General features: G+C 39.9%; 1 long non-coding RNA gene across 1 annotated transcript; it reads right to left on the reverse strand.

Annotated features, from left to right (window-relative positions):
* Positions 1-1,554: 1,554 nt before the first annotated feature.
* On the reverse strand, positions 1,555-6,768 carry LOC102300265. The gene is made up of 4 exons (XR_315735.2): positions 6,457-6,768; positions 5,971-6,094; positions 3,794-3,909; positions 1,555-2,376 (listed from the first exon to the last, which is right to left on the reverse strand). It is a non-coding gene; the product is annotated as an uncharacterized LOC102300265 (long non-coding RNA).
* Between the last annotated feature and the right edge of the window lie 1,280 nt (positions 6,769-8,048).

Below are 8,048 nucleotides of genomic sequence, written 5' to 3' on the forward strand. Positions count from 1 at the left end.
TATATATAAAAAAAATCACAGTGCTTGCTATAGGAGTTTTCTTTAATATAGTTTATATATATGTTGTGATAAATTTGTTGGGACACTGTTGGTGTGCCTTTCTCTCAATATCCTTGCAGTATAACTGCAGTTGCAATTTAACTCCATTCACCTTCCCACACTATATGCATTATTATTAGATGTACGTTTTGGGAAAAATGTGTTTTTCTGTTCGTGTTCATGTATGGCTCAGTCTCACTAGAGTAAAAATAAGAGGACATCCTTGTGAAAAGGCAAACAGTTTCCAAACACATTGCAATCAGTCTGAGGCTATCATGGTCCTGGGTCTGAGACCCAGGGCTTTGAGTTTTGCAGACCTACTCCCCACCTCGAAAGTAACCATTTCCAAGTCAGTAAGAGATCATTACGAGTTCATTACTTAAGGCTCCAGTTGCTGTTTTCTCTAGTGTGACTGTAGCATAAGGTTTGGGGGCTACCTTAGTCATAAATGTAGTCAAACTAAAATGAACTTCTAATAGAACTCAATGTATCTGAACCCTACAGTAAAGTCCAAGTTCTCTTGGATGCCACATGCTTTGCCAGAAGGTTGCTTTGTCTCCAAGAGGATGGAGGAGATACCAGGAAACAGGCAGCTACTCCAGGAGACAGGTACTTAGAGCTGGCCAAGGCTGTAGAAGGTCCTTAACTGACCAGCGGGACCATTATCTGCTCAATTGTGCAAGAAAGGCTAGAATCAACACTGCCAGGGATCTACAAAATAACCTTCAGCAGGCCACTAGTGTGACCGTCTCTGGTCTCTTTGGTGGTTTGTTAGTGATGGTCTAGAGAGGCATATCCAGGTAGGGACACTCAGATCTCTACGGGATAGTCAACAGCACCTGGACTGTCATTAGGTATTAGGATAAAATTCTTAGACCTTTTGCTGGTATAGTAGGTACTGGGTTCTTCCTGGTGCACAACAATGCTTGGACTCATGTTGCAAGAGTATGCTGGCAGTTCCTGGAGGATGAACGAATTGATACTATTGACTGGCCCCCACGCTCACCTGACCTAAATCCATTAGAACACCTCTAGGACATTATGTTTCAGTCCATTTGACACCACCAGGTTGCACGTTGGATTGTTTAGGCGCTCAGTGATGCCCTGGTTCAGATCTGAGTTGAGATCTTCTGGGACACCTTTACACATCTCATAATGAACATGCCCCAAAATTGTCAGGCATGCATACAGGCATGTGGGGTCATACAAACTACTGAGTACCATTTTGAGTTGCTGCAGTGAAATTTCAGCAAAATGGGCTAGCTTGCCATATAATTTTTCCACTTTGATTTTCATGCTATCTTTGAATCCAACCCTCTGTGGTTGATGCTTCTCAATTCGATCAAACGATGTGGCATCCTTTCATTCCTAACACATTACCTAGTTACCCACTGAATTTGAAGTTCAATTTATTTGAATCATATTTCCAGTGTTCACAAAGCACAACACAATCAGCATGTAGTGCAAAAAGCCCACAACTGAAGAGCTGAAGTGTTGAAATGTCTCTTTATTTTTATTAACATTAACATTATCTGTTACTTTAATGATTAGTTATCAAACTGATTGCATATTAATATTCATTTTCAGCTGATGGACTAATCAATTCTTCAGCTCCACTTCACTGAAGTCTCTGAGCTCCTGGTAATGAGCATGAATAATGGCCTCATAGTTATGTTTATCCAACTCAAGTTTCTTGTTATAGCTAGGACTGCGGCCTTTTGAGAAAGTTAGTGTAATGTAGGTTGCAGAGCGAAGACCTCAAGAGACAAAACTTTTTCCTTTGTGCAACCTCTTTTACAACTTGCTTTCTACAACTACTACAGCAACTGCATTCCTCCCAAAACTTATTTTGTAAGACAGGTTAGTAGTACGGAAACATGTTGTTTGGGTTACAAGGTCAGCAAGACAAACCTGTACAGTAAAACTAAGACAAGAAATACTACAACAAATACTAATTCAACATACGGTCATTTATGCAGAATTACATTCATACACAAGTAATTGTTTTCAGATGAAGACAGAAATGCAAGAAACAAATTTCATCCAACAAAAACAGATTCTCACAAATTTTATGCAATTCATTGAGCTCTTTCATTTTGTCTTTGGCTTTTCCTTCAGCATCAGGAATGCATGAACGAAGTGCGGTCATAAATATCCAAGATAGCTCATTCACATTCTCAGTCAATACATTCTCCAGTGAGGCAGGTCGATGGTAATAAAACTAAAAAGTCAGTGCTATGACAATATCAGCCTGACCTCAGAGTCATCTCTCGTATAAGATCATTCGTCTTTGTTGGCCGCACCACCGAGTACAGCCTTGACATCTTGTCTGGCTCTCTGTGAAACAAGAAAAATACAATTATGACACTTTAATGCTTTGCATTGCTGAAATTGTCTTACAAGAATAAAGAAGACTCTCAAGTGGGTGTCTTTTGTCTTGTTTGTCCTGTTCAACTAGTGCTGCATGTATTTATTCAGGTGGGTTTCCTAAAGGCCAGTATTTCTACTGACAATGTAAGATCTCACAGTTTTTAGCCTCGCCACTCTTTCCTGTCTCATAATATTTTCAGCAGTACACTTGCCAACAGGAAATAGGTTTAGCTTGCTTTCAAAAACAAATTTCTCTTACTCTTAAAATAACCCTTTCTGTCCAACATAGCGGGAAAGGTTGTTTTATCCCAGTAATGGTGTTTTGGAGAAATATGAGTCAGGCTTCAAGAATGCGTCACAGCAATGGTTCTGCATTGCTTAGGGATAAAAATGACTTACTCTTGTTCCTACATGGTATGAACCACAGCATTTTAATGATGCTGATGCTTATGGCACTGTTGACCATGTGTTTACTCCTGGACCCTGTCAAGCATACAGTCCAGAGGGGGCTTCTAGAGGAGTCCATCAGACTACTCTGCACTTTAAAAACAGATGCTCAAGGCATGAGGAGCGCTTCATTTAAAAATCGACACAAAGGGGTCCTGCTCAAGCATCACTATGTTACAGTCAAGGGATAACCAGGGTCATTGGATTTCATCCTTTGTGGTCCATAGATGTGTGTACAAATTCTCAGGGTGATCCATAGGTTAATATTTTGGGACCAAATAGTAGACAGATGGGGCAGATCAGTACTTCTATCCCTAAAAATATCAAAAAACTATTTAAAGAAATGTTGAGAAAGAGACACAGTTAGAGGCACATTTCTGAAAAGATACGCTTAAATAAAGGTCTGACTCAACAAATCGAAGGAACCTTCCGAGCTGATTGTGGAGCTAAGGTACTTAAGACCCCTGGGATATGAGAGAGTGCTGGCAGCTATGCCAGTTAGGTCTTTAGTCTCCCTTCACAGGACTACATACTGATATTGGCAGCATGGATCCATCTTTGTTTCAGTGCCATTGCTAATTTTACCCCCCATCCATTAAAGCTTCTTCTCTCTCCAGAGGATTTTGAGAATGAGGGTTTCAGTCTCGCTGCCGCAGCTGGTAGCATCTGTATTAAAATCTCTGTAGTTACATCCCACCTGTTCCCCAGCTGAAGTACACACACACTTTAACTGTTAGCAATAAAGTTTGTTTTGGTTATGGTATTTTTTCCCTTACAGTGCCTTAACTCTCCCATGATTTAAACAGACGATCTGCTGAATAAATCACTGGAACTTGTTTCCCCAGTGTGGAGATTTTTGAGATCTTTCTCGGTCTCTGTCTTTGTCCCACTGGCTTTGGGTTGCCTAGAACAATGTTTGATGCAGAATAATACTTACTGTCTTTTGCTGTTCAGCCTCCATTGATCACTCCCCCATGGCTCATCTTCAGTGACCATCTTCCATCACTCTTGCTGGCTCTATTCATCCTCTGACTTTACTCTTCTACTGTCTTTCTACCAGTCATGTAGATATAAAATAAAGTTGGGTTATGGCTGAACTAAACTTTGTAAATATCCACAAAGAAAACACACTTGCATAGTAGTTTTGTGAATTGTAAAATTACACGTCTTTAAAATAGCATCCATTTGAATCTCAGCACTGCAACATTTATGCCTAATCCCAGGTTCAATGTGTTTAATCCTACCAAATTTTGTAAGACAAGAACTGTAAGCCACATATTTTGCTGACACCTTGCAGTTCCTGGTAGAGGTGGTAATGTAACTCTTATTGCCTCAGGAAATAAGACATTTTGTCACCTCGAAAAATGTTGGGAACTTGTTTTAGGCCAATGGAAGCAATTTGTCAAGACAATTTGATTTCATCTAGTCTGCCCTGAGTCTTCAAAGCTTATCCCACAGCAAAAACCCTTATCGACTGTGACTTGCTTCTCATCCACACACACATTGTCTAGCCTACAGTCTAGCCTGGTTCACCTTATAGTCTCAATTATCACACCTGCTACTGAGGGAAGATTCTCACATGCCTTTGACATTGGAAGAGTCAGAGCCAGAGTGGCTGATAAAGACTAATGAGAATACTTTAATATCTTACCAAAACATCAACACATTTTTCTTTTGCTAGTATAACTGGAGCCATTTACTGGAGCTATTTTGAACTTTAAACAGTCCAGCTTTAATGTGTGCTGAACAGACATTTAAACACAACTATGAAATGTGACACAAACTCATTTACTGAGAATCCATCCATCTTCCACTTCTCTGAACTTATCTGAGTTTTCGTCATTGCAGGCTAAAACGGGAATTCTAGAAGTCCCAACAACTCCCCAACAACACTTTGCATTTCCTCCTGGGGGATCCTGAAGTGTTCCCAGACCAGATGAGCATTACGTCTCCAATGAGCTCTGGGTCTACCCCAGTGTCTCTTCCCAGTTGGGCATGCCTGGGAAAACCTCCAAAGGGGGTTACCCAGCAAGCAGCCTAACCAGATGCCTGAACCACCTTTACTGTGTTCGCTCAGCACTCAGGAGCAGCGGCTCCACTGCAAGCTCCCTCCAGATGTCTGAGCTCTTCATCCTATCTCTAAGGCAAAGAGCCCAGCCACCTTGCAGATAATTACTTGTTATTAAATAGTTGACTTGATAGCATTTGCTGGTTATTAATTATCAGCTGTTTTGGGCAAAGCATAAAAGAGACCAAGCCTAGAGCAAAAGAAGGCTTAGACAATTTATATCATTTAGCACATGAAATGAACTTGTGATTTTTGTGAGGCTGTGCTATGTCTTTTTAAAACAGTAAAGCTGTTTTTCTATCAAAGTTCTTGAGCATTGTTTTCTTAGCTCTTATAGGCACGCTTAGGTGTTTACTTAGCTGTTCAGTCCTTTTTTCTTTATTCAGTCAATGCCCTCAGACCTTGAGAAAATCTTTGCTAGTTTTTACTCTAGTAGCTAGCTAATCATCTCATTATTTTATGTGATATCAGATTTTATGATCAGTTCCTTATGTATGTAAATCCAGATACCAAGCAATGCCTTTTTTTGAGGTGATTAAAAAATAATAATTGAACAAATTCTAAAATAATAATTATTCTTAATTTACCTGCATCCTTCCTGCAGAATGACTGTTAAGAAATATATTTAATGTGGCACTGACCACTGCAGAAACCCTGCTTTGATTGAGAGGTAACCTTTCTATGTATGTAATATTTGTTTGCAAACTATTGCATGATGGCTTTTGTTTTTGTAACAGTTCTGTATTGCTGGGTGAAATGCTAAGTAACATACATACTTAGCATAAAAATCTTGGGTGCTTTTCGCTTTTCTTTCCCATTTGCAGGTGTTGTACTAACTGACTGGAGTTTGGCTTAGCCTAATGAGATAGCAGATCATTATACATGAGCTACAATAATTTCCCTAAGCTCCCCAAACCTAGTTTTGTCTTAATTTTACATCCAAAGTTCGAGCTGTCCTGTATAGTTTTTGTACATTTTTAATCCTCAAAAGTACCAACTGTCTATTTTTTGGGGATCTAAAGAAAAAAGCTGCAATTAAGCCAGACTTGTAATCCAATTTAGAAGATTCCCATCGAACACTGGCCAGTTTGGTGTTCCATTTTTTCCCAAAAGACGTCGCAATGCCGTCTGCTCGATGTCCACCGTGAAGGATGCCCTGTATTCTCTTCCCTTAAGAACAAAATAAAACAGAACAATACTAATAATCGAACAACAGAACAAAATAAAACATTTAAAACACCACGCTTGTGACAAGAATAAGAAAGTCATGAAAAGACACCTCACCACGAGGGAGACAAACTGGTGATCTCTCACTATGATGTTAATTTTTATCTGACAACTATTTTTAAATGTCTCACAAAGTCAGACTATCATACAAGTTATTTTGCCCTGCAGAGCAGTGAACACTTACTGCCTACACATTACCATACCCCATCCCAGCATACATTTATATAAGCCTGAGGTATATTACATGTCGTACAGTACTTCTGCCCAATACCTAAGAACACATATATAAATACATTACCACTCACCAACATGTTTACGTGTCATATGTATCTGCAACCTCTGGTTCTCGGTGTCAGGCTAATCCATATGTGAGCTGTCCCCACGGCAACAACCTCTCAACGTGTCTTTAACAAACCTTCCCAGTCTCCCAGAGCCTGAAATACAAACAGGCGCTCACACACGCATTTCCATTACATTCTGTCCACCCACCTCCACATTCTTCCCGCCATCTGACACAGCAGCACCCTCCCTTTGATTCTTCGCTGGAGTAAACAGTCCCCCCGCTGCCATCACACCAGAGATGTTCTCATGAATATTCATCAAAGCCAAAGCTAGCGCCCAGAGGGGAGAGTCTCTTTGCGGACAGCGTGAATTGGCCACTTCATCTTCAGGAACAACACTTGTTTGTTTAGGTCTTGCAGTGGTTGTTTATTTCTGCTTTTATCCTGTGTCAGCCCGACTTTGGCCATGAACTTATACAACAAGAAAGGTTTCCTGTTTTGTTTATGTGGGTGTGAATGTTTACTGTCAATTATGGTGTGTTTGTTTAAATCACTATAATGTGTGCATAGTGACTCAGCAATAACACAGATGTTCAGTTTTACTGGAGAGACAAGAAGTTTACCTGTGTAGGTAACCATACGTGGCCCCAGTGCAGTGTATGGCAATCTTTCCCAACATCTAATGAAAGACCATAATGATGCAAAAGCAGTGGGAATAGCTACAACAGAGTGAGCATCACAATCAAGACAGCATCATCTCTTTAGGGAATTAATATTCAGAGAAACTGAAAATAACTTCTCAAAGGAGTTCAGCATAAAGTCCTTGTTTCATGTTCTTCTCTTTGTCTGCACTAACACGTTTGCTTCTTGGCTTTATCTGGTCCTCCTGCAAGTCTTGGCAATGATACAAGAGACTTTCTCAGATGTTGTTTACAACAAACAAATTTCTCCATAGGGGCCTCCCAGTGGAGAGATTTAGCTGCTGCTTCCACACCCAATAAGATTTGTTGCCGCACCAATAGTTATAAAGTCAAATATGATGGCGCCAACTGAGACTCTTGGAACTCCTTTTGAAACCATTGCCTTTATAGTGAAATAATTTCTCCTCTTATCTTCCGACACAGCTTCTTTATCTTTGTCATGACCTTGCATGGCAGGTCTGGATAGTCTCTCTCTCTCTCTCTGATGATAAAATACAAAACAGCAGCGATGGTTTATGTTCAGATGTTTAATAATTTAGCAGGTGCACAGTGCAAAAGTACAGACAAAGACAAAAAAAACCCTGCATATATTTAACTATTAGCTTTTAAATGTGACTTCACAGTGGCATCATTGTTATCAGTGACGTCTGGTGCTGGAGGAACTCTGTCTCATGTTTCAGTCCCAATAAAAACAGAATTCTATACACTAGAAGGAACAGAGTGTGGGTGGTTTCATATTATGTTGCAGAATTGTATATTTCGCAATAAACGTAAGACAGACATTTAGGAACTGAATAAATAAATCATCAAAAACATCAGCAGTCACAAATCGTCTCAGCTGCTATAGCTGTAGTTATTCTATTTCCAATATATCACAATTAAGAGTCTTTCTTCCTAGCTTTCACTTTCAAGCAG

This window comes from Haplochromis burtoni, unplaced genomic scaffold (genome assembly GCF_018398535.1).
Source record: "Haplochromis burtoni strain Fernald_Lab_line unplaced genomic scaffold, NCSU_Asbu1 Contig_47, whole genome shotgun sequence".
Lineage (NCBI taxonomy): Eukaryota > Metazoa > Chordata > Actinopteri > Cichliformes > Cichlidae > Haplochromis > Haplochromis burtoni.